Genomic DNA, 15,250 nt, shown 5'->3' on the forward strand with positions numbered 1-15,250 from the left:
AAGGCACAGAGATTTCCCATATACCCCCTGCCCCCACAAGAGTCTTTCTATTTCACAGTGGGTTACTTAGACATGTGTTGTGTAATTTACACATTTTTGAATATATCTCAGATATCTTTCTGTTATTTCCTTCTAGTTTAATTCCGTTATAATCAGAGACCATTCTTTGCATGATTTCAATTCTTTTAAAGCTGTTAAGTTTGATTTTATGGCCCAGAATATGGACTATCATGTTGAATATTCCATGTGCACTTGAAAAAAAATGTATTGTTCTATTGTTGGGTGGATTGTTCCTTAAATGTCAATTACATAAAGTTGGTGAATGGTGTTGGTCAGATCTTCTATGTCCTTGCTGATTTTCTGTCTACTTACTGTCTCATTAACTGAGAGAGGAACATTGAAGTCTCTAAGTACAATTGCGTGTTTCTGCCCATCTTCCTCTACCTTACATATGGGATGCCTGCCATAGTGTGGCTTGATAAGTGGTACGTTTGTCTGCACCCGGGATCCAAACCCATGAACTCCGGGCCACCAAAGTGGAGCGTGTGAACTTAACTACTACACCACTGGGCTGGCCCCCAGCTTTCTTTTGATTAGTGTTTAAATGGTATACCTTTTTCCATCTTTTTACTTTTATCTTATCTATATTGATATATTTAGAGTGGGTTTCTTATAGACAACATATAGTTGAGTCTTATTTTTCTAATTTAATTTGGTCATCTCTATCCTTTAGTAGATATCATGTGCATTTAACTTAATTATTGATGTGGTTGGATTTATGTCTGCCATTTATTACTTGTCGTCTTTTTGTTACCTTTTTTTGTTTCCTTGTTCCCTGTCTCCTGCTTTCTTCTGGATTATTTGAATTTTTTTTAGTATTTAATTTTAATTTAACTATTGGCTATTTGGATATATTTCTTTGTATTATTATTCTAGTTGTTCTAGGAATTACCATATACACACCTAACTTTACACAGTCTAGAGTGAATAGTTTATCACTTCGAGTAAAACATACAAGTCTCTCCTCTTTATGTGATAGTTGTCATATTTATTACCTCTACATAACTTGAAAACTCCACAGACAATGTTATAATTTTGCTATCAGCAGTCAAATATTTTAAAGAACTTAGTAAAATAGCCAGCTCTGGTGGTCTAGTGGTTAAGATTTGGCATTCTCATGGCAGAGGTCCAGGTCCATGTCCCAGTCAGGGAATCACACCACCCGTTTGTCAGTTGTCATACTGTGGCAGCTGTGTGATGCTGAAAGCTGTGCCACTGGGATTTCAAACACCAGCAGGGTCACCTATGGTGGACAGGTTTCAGTGGAGCTTCCAGACTAGACAGACTAGGAAGAAAGACTTGGCCACCCACTTCCAAAAGAATTGGCCATGAAAACCCTGTGAATAGCAGCAGAGCATTGTCTGATAGAGCACCGGAAGGTGAGAGGATGGCACAAAAGGATGGGGCAGGGTTCTGCTCTGCTATACACAGGGTTGCTAGGAGTCAGAATCAACTCAATGGCACTAAGAACAATGAGAGTAAATAGCCTATGCAGTTCTTTTCTTTTACTGGTTGAAAGATCTTGCACCATTGTCCTCTGGCATCTATGATTTCTGATGAGAAATCTGCGATAATTCAAACCATTGCTCCCTTGATGTGTTGTTTTCCTCTGGCTGTCTTTAAGATTTTTTTCTTTATGTTTAATTTTCAGCAGTCTGATTATGATGTGTCTGGGCACGGTTTTATGAATCTATCCTGGTGGGGATTTCTTGAACTTCTTGAATCTGCAATCTTATGTCTGTCACTCAGTTTGGGAAGTTTTCAGGCACTATTTCTTCAAATATTCTTTCTCCACATCTCTTTCTCACTTAATGCTTCTTCTGGAACTCCACTGATGTGAATGTCAGACCTTTTGATTATCGTCTCATCAGTTGATGAGGACTTGGCTATTTTTTTCAATCTTTTTTTCTCTATGTTCTTTAGGTTTTATAATTTGTAGTGATCTGTCTCCACATCGACTGACTCTTTCCTCTACATTCTGCTATTGAGCACATCCAGTAAGTTTTTAAATTTCAGAATTTGTCTGTTTCAGTTCTAAAATTTCCATGTGCTTCCTTTACAGCTTCTCTTTCTCAACTAAGAGTTTCTATCTTTCATTCACTTACACAACGTTCACCTTTACCTTATGGAGGAATGTTCAAGAGCTGTCTTGAAGGCCTTGCCTGATCATTCCAACATCTGGTCCATCTTGGAGTTGGCAGTTGTTGATTGTCTGTTTCTTTGAATATTGATCCAATTTTCCTGGCTCTTTGTAGGTCAAGTTATTTTGGATTGTGCCCTCTGGGTCTGGTTAAAGTCCTTTGGAGAACGTTGACTTGTTTGTCTGTTTGATTGCTTAGGAGGCAATCAACCAGGTTAGGTTCAAACCTTGTATTTTCTCCCATGGTAGTTCTAATGTCAGCTTAATTGTTCAAGATCTTGCCATGCCTTTTGGGTCTTACTGGAGCTTACATCACTCAGTGGTTAGTCTGGGCAATGGTTCATGTGGTAGCTCAGGTCTTGCCACCTCTGCTATGCTTCTCTGGGTTTGTTCTGTGGAGGTCCAGGACTTCTGTTAGTTCATACACAGAATTAGGAGTTGCCCTTTTCCAGGTCTCCATGGTTTGTCCCATGCACTCCAACTCTCAGATGCTCCTTTTCTTGGTTCCTCTGGCTAGAAAGATGGAGTCCTCTCAGAATTGTAGCCTCCCATGCTGTCATGCAGTCCTACACAATTGGGGCTACCTTCACAATGAGGCAACAAGAAAAAAAAAACTCATACTCCCTCCACACTCTTCATACAACAGGGCCTCCTTTTTCCCTGTTCCTCCCGGCTAGAGAGATGGGTTTTCCTTGGAGTTTTAGATACTTGTGCTATTGCTAGTGCAACTCTGTAACTGGGCCTGGCCTCAGAGCAAGGCTGGGAGAGAAATAAAAAGGAAAAAAGGATCTGCCTCACAATCTTCAGCACGTAACTGTCTTTTTCCCAGTCCTCTGTCTGGAAAGGTGTTTCTCCTGGAGTTTTTGTTGTCAGTGATTGCTGCACAATTCCAGGATTCAGTTCATCCTCAGGTCAAATCTAGGGAGAAAAGGAAAATTAAAACGCATGAACCTCACTCTTTATGGATCCTTATTCAAGTTTTCACTTTAGTTCCCGATCCACTTGCTAAGCGTACTTTTCCAAGTCCCCGGGTAGTTGCCTTTTGTATTCTGTTCAGAGTTTTTAGTTGTAATCAGTGGGAATGATGGTCTGTAGACAGCTTTCTCCAACTTGGCTGGCACCGGGAGTAGCTTACATGTAATTTTAATACCTGTTTTCTTTCCGTCTAGAATATTTTGTAAACATTTTTCCACGCTACTATACATTCTTCCAAAGCGTCATTTTTAAAGACTAGATATTCCTTCATGTGGGTGTTTATGTTGATTGTGTTAGTGAACATATGAATAGATAAATCTCCACATACATCTGTGGTTATTTTCTTAGGATAAATTCTTAGAGATGGAATTACTATACTAAGTCTTTAAGAGAGTATCTTAACTTTACATCAATCAATTTACACTTCTTCCAATATTTAGTGTACCTATTTCTCTGTATCCCTGCTAACACTGTGAATAGAAAAATAATTCCAATGATCACTCAAGGTTCTTTGACTTCAAAATTTCCTGTCCAGGAGATGCCCTGCAAATATTTCATCACATATCTCATAAATGTAAGTGACTAACTGTCTTTGATGCTGTGCTTGTAAAACCCAGTGATATTAGGCACACTTAGTTTGGGCTTATAACTCCTTGAGCCAAGCATAAATCTTTAAGTGCCTGGAGCATCCTAATTAGGATAGAATTGACATGGCTGAAGTGAGCAAGAATACTTTTCTATGCACAGTAATCATGGGTTTACTTATGCATTCCGTTCATCTTGCATTAAAATTGTACTTTACCTGAGTCATTTATTAGATCCAATTTGAAAAGTCAACATTAGGAGTCTGAGGAAAGTGTATTTGCTATACCATTACATGTCTTTCTCTTTGTAATTACACTTAACACATCTTTGCTATTTTTAAAAAAGACATATGAACATTAAGAATGCATATAGCATGGGAAAATATTGTCTTCTAAAATAGCAAGGCATATGTTCTATCTCAGAATAAATCATTTCTGTGTCAGCCCAGGTCCTGGCAGAGAAGAGAGATGGCACACTTAAATTGGGTGATTTGAGTGAGATTGGTGAAGGAATGATTTATAAGGGTGGACAGGGTGTGGAGAACTCTCAAAATACAATACAAAACTTGTGGGCTGGGCTAGTAACAGGAGCAGGTTACCACTGCTAGGCCTGAGCAGCGACCTTGGTGCTCATCCAGCATGTAGGGACCCTTCAGGGACTGAGGGAGCAAAACAAACACCCCAGGTTTCCTTTCCTTCCTCTGTCTGATTTCCTGCCAGTGCTCCTTACTGGTTAAACCCTACAGGTCAAAAAGCCTCTTCACGCAGTGCACAAAGATCTACCAAAGTGAAGATGGAAAAATTATTGAATTTAAATCCCCTACCACAAATACGTTCAGACGTCTCTGGCTAATTTGAAACCATTTGCATATGATGAAGGAATATTTCTATTTCACAAAGTATTGATTTATAGTTGAATATATAAAATGATAATTCTTAACATGTGACTTTTTAGCATAATATACTGTAAATTTATTGGAGAATTATATACAACATTTATATACTTATTAAATAGAGGCTTTATAGCATAAGAGGTGAGCGCTTGGGTTCAGGAGTCAGATTGAATTTGAATCTCAGCCTTTCCATCTACCAATTATTTGACTCCGGACAAATTTATTACCTTCTCTAAGCCCTAATGTTGTTGTTGTTTTTCATTTTTTAAATGGGAATAAAAATAGTACATATCTCACAGAGTTGTGAGGATTAGATGAGATAATGTATGTTAACCGCATAACCCAATGCCTAGCATGTATCAAGTACTTAATACATGTTATCTATTATTATTCTAATTGTTACATATATACCTGTGACTCGGGACAAGAACCATGATTTGAAAAGACTGTGGTCATTTTACGATAAAACTAATTGCTTAGTTAAGGATAATGTTCAGAAAGGATAGAGAGTTCAGTGATTAAGTGCACAGGCTCTGGCATAAAATCTCCTGGGTTTTCAGCCTAGTCCTGCGTCTGACTCTTTCCTTGGACAAGCCTCGTATCTGCTCTGTGCCTTAGTTTCTTTATCTGAAACTTGGGGATGGTAGAAATATATATATGTATATTTCCATTTATATATATATATATATAAATGTTTATTTATTTATATTATTATATTATATTATATTATATATATAAATGTATATATATATATAATATATATATATTTTTATATATATATATTATATATATATATATATATAAATGGAAAGGATGAAAATTCACAATAATGTCAAAAATTTGGAATTTATAGCCAACCTCATTCCAGAATCTGAGAGGATAGATCCATGAAAGCCAGGGCTAGTGAAATTGTTTTCAAATATGTAATTGATAGCCCCCCCATATCCGATGGTCTAAAATCTGAAAAGATGGCTCTGACGCTCCTTTCCTGTTTCTGATTCAGGGATAAGGTATCTGGAAAGACTTCTTTTTTATTTCAGGAGGATACACCTGGCAGGCAGCCAAAGTGTTGCCTGATCCGGGTCTGTAAAACCCAGAAAACCACAGAGCAGGAAGGAAGTAGGAAAAGGACTAACACAAGTGCATTGCATCCTGGGAGATGTAACGTACACAAAGAAGGTGCTGTAGGTTCCTGCTAATCAGAAGAGAACTTCAGCAGGAGTGTACTCTGGGATTTACAGTTTCGTTTTCATGTACTCCATTACTTCAGAGTGACAGAGAATTAACCCGTGGGTGGGGGAAAATGCCTTCTCAGTAGAGCACAGGCTCATTACACGGAAGTTTACAGAATACTACTAAAATTGTGGGAGAACTATACATTTAAACTATTATTCAGCCACAGCTCTGGGACTAAAAGAGCACTGAAGCTAAAGAGTCACCCCCAGATCAATCTACATATCCTCTCTGTTGAAAAATACCAGTCTTAGACAAATCTTTTCTTGTTCCAGGCTGAGGAAATAGAAAAAAATAAAAAAAACAACTTTATGCAACCCTTGAAAATTATTGCATAACAAAGGCAATGAAATATTATCCTGAAAAGCCACCAGAAGAGCACACTAATGAAAATTATGTACAGTTGGAAACCAAAAAATTTTAGAAAACTGTTCAAAATCCTCAACAGAATGAGAAAGAACCTGGCATCCAAGAAATAGAGTATAAAGTCATTAAGTGGAGAGTAGAGAAACAGAAGGGTAACAGGATGCGATGAAAAGGGGGGTGGGTGAGATAAGGGTAATTGCAAGACTCTAAAAAATGCAGCGGCAAAATTAAAATCGACAATGGGGCCAGTAAAAATAAAACTGATACTGTGGAAAATCAGATCAGTATGGCAGAGAACAAGGTAAAGAAATCCTCCCAGAATTCAAAAGAAAAGGAAAAAGAAATTAAAATAATGAAAGTGAAGCCTTGAGGTAAAGAGAATGGAGATTTGATAACAATTATTGATTGTTTCTGAAACATAAACCACAGTAGTAAGAACAGAAATAATAATCAAAACAAAATTGAAAAAAATTCCCACTGCTGGGGGGGAGAAAAGCACCCGAGTACAGTCATGCGCAGCATAACGACATTTTGGTCAACGGACCACATATATGATGGTGGTCCCATAAGATTAGCACCATATAGCCTAGGTGTGTAGTAGGTCATACCAGCTAGGTTTGTGTAAGTACGCTCTATGATGTTCACATAATGACAAAATCGCCTAAGGATGCATTTCTCAGAATGTATCCCCGTCGTTAAGTGACACATGATTGTATATGGATTGAAAAGTTTCCTTGTCTCTTAGGCAAAATAAATAAGAAATGATACACACCTGGAGTCATCCTGGCAAAGTTTGTGATTTGAAATAATTATTAACCATCATGTAAGCCTCCATGCATGAAGAATGAAACAAAACATAAATAGAGCACTCCAACAAATTACCTGCTAAGGAGCAAAAATGACAGTACTCTGAGTCATCTAAGTTTAGTATCTATCATTTAGACTCCAAACCAAAGTAACAGAGCAATACCTACAGAATTTTGAGGAGAAAAATGATGTGATCTAAAATTTTATACCCAGCCAAGTTATCTTTTTGAGTTCAGGTAATTGACATATATATCAGTTACGTAAGGTTTCAGAAAATCCCACCATTATTTACCTCTTCTTGTTTTTTTTTATTCTGTTTATTACTGCCTTTTTACTGAAGAATCAGAGAGGAATTAAAATGTAGAATTCAAGCATGAAATAGAGATAGTATAAAACTTGTGTTGTCTCTGAAACTGATGGATTATAGAGTTAAGTCTAAGGAATCTATTAGGTTTTTTTCAGGTTACAAGGAATAGTGGTACAATTAAAAACTAAAATGTCGGTAAGGCAGACTACTGGTTGGAAATCTAGCTGAGTTAGTGAGGTTTGCATTATATGTATTTTTAATGCTGTTTTCCTGCTTAAAGTTACACAGAACTATCTGGCCAAATATTTCCTAGCAGAGATACGACTTTTAATGAGTACATAAGAATTATTTGTAATTAGAACCTGAAAGTACTCATTTGAATAGGGTTGGTTTTTGCTGCTTTCATTGTGGTTTACATGAATGAATATAAATTGATATGCCTAAATTGGCTAAATTATCTTTTCTGAACTATTAGTGTGCTTTTATTGTTGGTCAGTTTCAAAGGTAAATTCTAGTATTATTTAGGCCTATCTAGAATGAGAATGACTAAGATATTTTAAAGACCACCCAATCAGACTGCTCCCATCTTTGATCTTAAATTCTGATTTCAAATAGCGTAGAGTTAAAAAAAAAAAAAGAACCTTGTGTTATTGTCAGTGTAAATAAGACTTAATCTTGATACTTCACAATGTGAATTCCCTTGGGCTAAAATTTCACTTATGTGTTTACTACCACAGTGCTATGCTGGTATGGAGGGTCAATAAATACTATATGATAATAATTGATATGCAGTTTTCTTAATGACTACTCTAAGGAAAAATAATTTCAAAAAGAAGAAAAGAATATCTTTCAATCTAGCCATAGATCGCTATCTATAGATCTGTATCTCTATGTCTGTCTCTATCTAGAGATCTCTATCTCTGTCTATATCTCTATCTCTGTTTAGAGATCTCTATCTAAGTTGGAAGTTAATAAGAGTATGATATAGATATGTTAGGAATACAATTGCAGTTGCTTTATTCCTACTTGACATTTTTACTGAAGGGCAACCTGGCATTATAATTTAAAATGAATTTTTTCTTCTCATATTTTTAATTTTTCCATATGTTAACACAAGTTAAACTCATAACTTGACTGTAATAAACATATCCGAGCCAATTTCTGTTTGCCACAAAAAGCCATTATGATGTGACCTAATTTGATATTTTAAAAATTGCCATTAGTGACTTTAGGCACAAATAGAAAGGGAGCAGCACTGTGTCAGAAGATCTAAATTATGAAGGAAAAATGAGATTTTTTTCTAGGAGAGTGCCTGTCAGATGTAACCTCCTTTGCTTTTTCCTGAAATGGGGCTTGCTCTGTTATTTTGTAGTGGGAGAATTTCTCAGAGATATTCTGCTGTAGCACCTTTCCCAGTCCTTACGTCCCTCTCATTTCCTCCTTTTTTTTTTTAGCACAGATTCTGTGGTCCAACATTATAAGCACATCGTTGCAAACCATCAACTACCATATCCCTTTTTGCCTTCAATCTTATTTACCTAGAAAATCTGTAATTCTAATTAAACCCAACTACCTGCCTACTCATGCCTGCATCTGAGCAGCTGAGTATGATTACAGAAAATCGCAGAAGCATGCTATTTGGTCTGCTTGATATTCATGACCACAGGTATCAAGTGGGTCCTCACTGCTGTCCAACAATGCATCACATGTCCCTAGTCATGTGAATCTCCTATTCTTACAATGCCTCTTTCACCTATTTTCCTCTATCCTCAAATCTTGGGCATCTCTCCCCTGTTCCTCTCACTCAGATCACTCTGTCGCTCAGAGAACAATCTCCATATTGGCGAAAGAGTGTAATGAACTTCCTGTTTGTTTCAATAAGAAAACAAAAGCTATCAGAAGAAACTTCTACATTCTCCCACCATCAGATCTGCCAATCTACCTTCATCTGAAACTGTACTCCCTGTTCCCTGCTGTTACAGTGGATGAACTGTCTGGACCTCTACACTTTTCCACGTGTACGCTGGACTCCACAACCTCTCGTCTACTTGAGCGTTCCAAGACTGACATTATCTCTTCTCCCTCCTGTATTGTACGGTTTTCTATTTTGACTGCTTTATTTCCATCAATCTACAAACATGTAGATTGGTATCTGTGTCATCTCTCAACGTAAATAGAACAGAATAAAATTGATCTTGGTCTTGAATCTTTTCGTGCCACCTTATTTCTCTTGTTCTGTTTTTAGCAAAGCTCCTTGAAAGAACTCTCTGCACTCCCCGTTTCCACTTCCTCTTCTCCCATTCTCTCTTAAACCCACTCTGCTCTGCTGGAAGACCTCTAATCAAGGTCAGCGGTGGCCAGCACATTGACAAATATAATGCCAATTCTGAGTCTTCATTTAACATAAACTCTCAGGAACATTTGATCCAGTCGGTCACTTTCTTTTTTCTAAAACACTTTCTTAAAACTTGGCTTCTGCTAAAATACATTCTCCTACTTTTCTGGCTGTTTCTTCTTAGTCTGCCTTGCTGGTTTCTCTTCCTCTTCTTAACCTCTCAGCGTCAAATGCCCCAGAAATCAGCCCTGGATCCTCTTCCCTGTATAGTCTACATTCCTTCGTTGGGGATCTCACCTATTATTGTGGCTTTAAATACATTCTATCTGATGATAATCCTCCAGATCTATGTCTTGAGTCCCAATCTGTCCTAAGCTCCATTTTCCTATATACAACTGCATGCTTTAGGTCTCTGCTTAGAGGATTAATATGCATTTTAAATTTTTGTTCAAAAACAATTCTTGGTTTCACCTCCCAAATCTGCTTTTACTTCATTGTTCTCTATCTCAGTAAATACCACCATCATCCAGGACTGTGGTTTTGTACAAATCCGAGGTGCATTGTTCTTATGGGTTAATTGAATTTTTATTTGCATCTTCTATGTATTTTCCCCAAGGGGCATCTCATTTATTCAAAATGGACTTAAAAATGTAAACAATTTGGCAATTGTACCTAGCTAGTGAAATTTTCAACCTAACTGGGCAGCTACTATATTAATTACATGATGAAAATGATCAACTAATATCCTTTTGAGAAATTACCAAAAATCTGAGAATAACCTTCATATCGGACAGAGCAAGTAATGCAAAAAACAAACAAACAAACAAACAAACAAAACTTTTAACCAATTTTAGGTCTTGAGGAAATTTTAGCAAAGAGTTTTTGATTTTTAAAAAAATCAGTTTTTACCTAGCATTTAGGGGAGTAACCGTACCTTATTTTTTGATTCCACAAAAGATGGCCACATTTGTTTTTCACTAAAAAGTGGTAAATATTATGTAGAAAATCTGAAAGAATTGACCAAAAAAACATCTCCTAAAGCTAATAAGTGATTGTAGCAAGGTTTCAGGATACACTCACTTTCCTATATACCAACAATGAACAAATGGAATTTGCAATTAAAAACACAATACCATTTACATTAGGAATGAAATGAAATGAAATACTTATGTATAAATCTAATGTATTATGTACAGGATCAATATAAGGAAAACTGTAAAACTCTGATGAACAAAACCAAAGAAGAACTAAATAAATGGAGAGATAGTCTATGTTCATGGATAGGAAGACTCAATATTGTCAACATGTCAGTTTTTTCCAACTTAATTTATAGAGATTCAATGCAATCCCAGTCAAAATGCCAGTAAGTTATTTTGTGGACATCAACACACTGATTCTAAAATTTATATGGAGAGGCAAAAAACCCAGAATAACTAATCCAAGATTGAAGGAGAAGGGCAAAGTTAGAGGGCTGACACTACTTGACTTCAAGACTTACTATAAAGGTATAGTAATCAAGGCAGTGTGGTATTGGTGAAAAAATAAATAGATCAATGGATATATTAATAGATAAAAAGATCTCTATTCTGAGATTAGAGAGCCCAGAAATAGACCTAAATAAATACAGACAACTGATCTTTGACAAGGAATCAAAGGCAATACAATGGAGAAAAGATAATTTTTGCTGGAACAACTGGACATCTACATGCAGAAAATGAACCTAGGCACAGATCTTACACCCTTCACAGCAATAACACAAAATGGATCACAGAATTAAATGTAAAATGCCATATTATAAAAGTACTAGACAATAACATAGGAGAAAACCTAGATGGGTTTTGGGTATGGTGATAACTTTTTAGATACAACACCAAAGGCATGATCCATGAAAGAAATAAGTGACAAGCTAGACTTCATTAAAATTAAAAACTTCTGCTCTGCAAAAGACAAGAGAAGGAGAAGACAAGCCACAGACTGGGAGAAAATATTTGCAAAAGACTTGTCTGATAAAGGACCACTATCCAAAGAACTCTTAAACCTCAACTGTAAGAAAACAAAGAACCCAATTTAAGAAATATGCCAGAGATCTTAACAGATACCTCACCAAAGAAGATATACAGATGGCAAATAAGCACGTGAAAAGATGCTCCACTTCATATGTTATCAAGGAAATGAAAATCAAAACAACCATGAGATACCATTACACACCTATTAGAATGGCCAAAATCTGGAACAATGACGACACCAAACCCTGGCAGGGATATGGAGCAACAGGAACTCTCATTCATTGCTGGAAAATGTACACCTAATTTGAGAGAGAGTTTGGCTGTTTCTTACAAAACTAAATGTACCCTTACTATATGATCTAGAAGTTGTGTTTCTTGGTATTTACCCAAAGTTGAAAACTTATATCCACAAAAGAACCTGCACACAGATGTTTATAGCAGCTTTATTCATAATTGCCAAAACTTGGAAGCAACCAAGATGTCCTTCGATAGGTAAATGAATAAATAAACTGTGGTACACCCAGGCAGTGGAATATTGTTCAGCACTAAAACGAAATGAACTATCGAGTCATGAAAACACACGGAGGAACCTTAAATGCATGTTACTAAGTGAAAGAAGTCAATCTGAAAAGGCTACATAATGTGTGATTCCAGCTATAGGACAATCTGGAAAAGGCAAAACTATGGATACAATGAAAAAATTAGTGGTTGCCATGGGTTGGGGGGTTGTCGGGGGGATGAATAGGCAAAGCATAGAGGATTTCTAGGGCAGTGAAAATACTCTGTGTGATACCATAATGATGGATACATGTCGTTATACATTCATCCAAACCCATCGAATATACATCACCAAGAGTGAACCCTAAGGTAAACTATGGACTTTGGGTGATTATGACTTGTCAATGTAGGTTCATCAGTTGTAACAAATGTACTACTTTGGTGCAGGATGTTGATAATGGGGGAGACTGTGGAGAAGGGGCAGGGAGTATATGGGAAATCTCTGTACCATCCTTTTAATTTTTCTGTGAACCAAAAACTGCTCTTAAAACACTAAAGTCTTAATTTTTAAAAAAGTGATAAATATCAAAGAACTAAAAGCACATCATTAGCTTTTTTTATATGCTGCTGCTACTGCAGAAAACTTCATAAGCTTTTCAGCCAGAATATTGCAAAGATCAAAGAGCTTTCAAAGAGATTTCTAATTGTAACAATAAATATAGATACGTAATCCAAGCTTGCTATGCTCTATGACATAGGGTACTCCATATTCTAAGCAAGACAGAGACCTCTTAAAAGTCAATCATGGAAAAAATGATAAACATTAAATAATATAATAGATGTGTGCATAAATTATTAAGCATAATTAAAAATTCATTTTATTACTACTGTTGTTTTCCATATAATGGTCCTTTCCCATCCTATATTTCTGCCTCCTGCCTAGATGTAGATGCCGTCTTGAATTCTGTGGTACCATTCCCTTTTTAAAAAAATAGTATGTACTCCTAAACAATATATTGTGTTGGTTAGTATTATTGATTAGTTTTGCTTCATAAAAATGGTGCCATTATGGAGGCTTTCTTTATCCAAATAGATATAGCATGTTTAAGTAGGTTAAACTTGACAGTACAAGTACAAAAAATATTGTTTACATGCCTGTGTTTTTTATTGCCATCAGTATTGTGTAATTTGGTCTTGCAACTGATTAGCCAATTAGGAATTGGAAGGGTGATATGTAAATGTTACTGTCTAACTGACAGGATGATTTATTAGGAGCGGATTTTTGTGGAATTTCACCTGCGTTGTTGTTGGAGAGGCCCAGTGCCGAACTGAAACATGTGTGTAATGGCAGACTTGTGGCCAGCTTTTTAGTAAAATTCAGCCAGCATTGAATTCCATTCAAGTATAATTTTCTTTGTTTGCCAGTGGTGTCATACTGATTTAAAAATGTGTTTACGTTTTATATGGTTTCAATCAGCATTATTGAAACTTTCAACACCCATGGGATATACGCCATGGGCCCTGATGTCACCCACTGACTATGCTAGGTTAGTTTTTGCCACTGTTTGTGCTAGTACTTTCTCTTCTTCCAATGTCAACTGCTGAGTGGATCTTCTGAACCATAAGATTTGCATGAAGAGGGCTTCCCTTTGCTCTTAGAAAACTGTGTGTTCTACTCATTGACCCAGCTTGTTTACTTTGGTCTCAGAGCTGGTTGGAGTTTTGTTTTCGTTAAAAATATTCTTTTGGCTTTTGTCTCAATGTGATGTGGATAGAAAAGGCTATCAATTATTTTTATAAGGAAAGCAGAAGAAGAAGGAACTGACATTTTTTAATCTACAAAATAAAAAAGTATTCATCTACTTTAGGAAATAATAAGAATCAATATTATGAAAATGTGCTAGTTAAATCTTCCTAGTTTTAAAAGTGCTCCCTCAAAATTCTGATCTGTCTTTATTCCCTTTGTTTTAAAAGGCAAGCGATGTATACATACCCTTCATAAAGATTTTATAAGATGTTAATGGAGAATAGAATAATATGGTCATACTTAAAGTTTATTGCCTTAAATAATTAATTTAAGCTCACTGTTGTAAAAAAAAGTTTGAATTTTATTTTGTATCATCTTTGGATGCATATCTGAAAATCTTTTATTTTTCTTATAATTCTTTTTACCTATACTGATGTTAAACTGCTTTAAGTAGCAGGCACAGCTAAGTTCACAAAAATGAGATGGATTGCTGGCTTTCATTCTTGAAGTTCCTATTTTAAGGGAATAAGGTGAGAAAATATGATAGTGAGATGGCACATGTAGAGGCGTCTGGGAAACCACTGAACCCAATGATCAAAAAAATCCTGGAGAGAACATTCCATCAATTAAAGTGCAAGTAGCCTGCAAGAGTGGTACATATCAATTATTCACAACATTGTGCAAATTACTCTAATTAGGTAATCGCATTGTTTGCCTTCTACTATCTTAGCCTAATTTCTGGGGAATTATTGGTTAGAGGAAAGAGGAGCTATTTGGAAGGGTTGGGGAGAGGAAGACCATGTTTAAGGGCATGTATTCCTTCTAGAAAGAAGCTTGGAACAGGTAGAGGTCTGCAGGGGCTGGAGACTGTTGGAGGACAGCCCTGAAAATCGGGGAGACAGAGTCCAGAATGACTTGTCAGACATGACCACGATAGAAACATCTACTGTGATCCTGAATTAATGTCTTAGCAAACGTTTTCAGTCAGAAGAATGACCTAAAATATCCAGGAGACTTTAAATGGAAATATTATTTCAGGACTCTGGATTTTTTTTTTTCTGGGAAGATTGGCCCTGTGCTAACATCTGTTGCCAATTTTCCTCTTTTTCTTTTTTCTCCCCAAAGCCCCAGTACATAGTTGTATATCATAGTTGTAGAGTTGTAGTTCTATATGGGACACTGCCTCAGTAGGTCCGCGCCCAGGATCCGAACCGGGGAACCCCGGGCCACCAAAGTGGAACACGCGAACTTAACCACTACGCCACCTGACCGGCCCCTGGATATATTTTAAAGACCATA

The 15,250-nt window shown here is 36.5% G+C and overlaps 1 protein-coding gene across 8 annotated transcripts in view; it reads left to right on the top strand.

The window, feature by feature from the left end:
• AIG1 (androgen induced 1) overlaps positions 1-15,250 on the top strand; it is a 238,232-nt gene that overhangs the window by 11,807 nt on the left and 211,175 nt on the right. The window lies entirely within an intron of this gene.

Source organism: Diceros bicornis, chromosome 39, assembly GCF_020826845.1.
Source record: "Diceros bicornis minor isolate mBicDic1 chromosome 39, mDicBic1.mat.cur, whole genome shotgun sequence".
NCBI lineage: Eukaryota > Metazoa > Chordata > Mammalia > Perissodactyla > Rhinocerotidae > Diceros > Diceros bicornis.